Below are 426 nucleotides of genomic sequence, written 5' to 3'. Positions count from 1 at the left end.
AAAAAAAAAAAAAACAACGGTTAAAGTGTACAAGCCTAGTAGTTTGTAAGGGAGCGCAGATCTGGAATGAGCTTGAAGAAAATTTGAAGTTGTCTCATTCTGTCTCCGTACCTCATGAAATTGTGTTTGAATGAGGACGTGGGAAATAAAGTAAACAAAAGGAAACGCACCCTGATATGTGTGGCAGTAGCTCTGTCTGTAGGGGGTTGGGTTGGGAACCAAAGGGTTGCATGGTTCCTAAGGGCCCATGTGGACCAGTGTGTGGTGGTGGACTGGTACCTGGAGATGTGCCAGTTGGGCTCTGCAAAGGTGCTCTTGAGCAAGGCACCAAACCCCCAACTGCTCGGGGCGACTGTCCATTGACAGCTGCAGCCCCCCCCCCACTCTGACATCTCTACATTTAGTGCACGTATAGGTACTGAGCAT

At 48.6% G+C, this 426-nt stretch overlaps 1 protein-coding gene across 4 annotated transcripts in view; it reads left to right on the top strand.

The window, feature by feature from the left end:
- Positions 1–426, top strand: part of LOC116690929 (antizyme inhibitor 1) — a 45,282-nt gene that overhangs the window by 19,257 nt on the left and 25,599 nt on the right. The gene's annotated exons all lie outside the window — the stretch shown is intronic.

Source organism: Etheostoma spectabile, chromosome 6 (assembly GCF_008692095.1).
Source record: "Etheostoma spectabile isolate EspeVRDwgs_2016 chromosome 6, UIUC_Espe_1.0, whole genome shotgun sequence".
NCBI lineage: Eukaryota > Metazoa > Chordata > Actinopteri > Perciformes > Percidae > Etheostoma > Etheostoma spectabile.
Note: the sequence above shows the minus strand (reverse complement) of the source record. Positions and strands in the feature narration are given on the sequence as shown.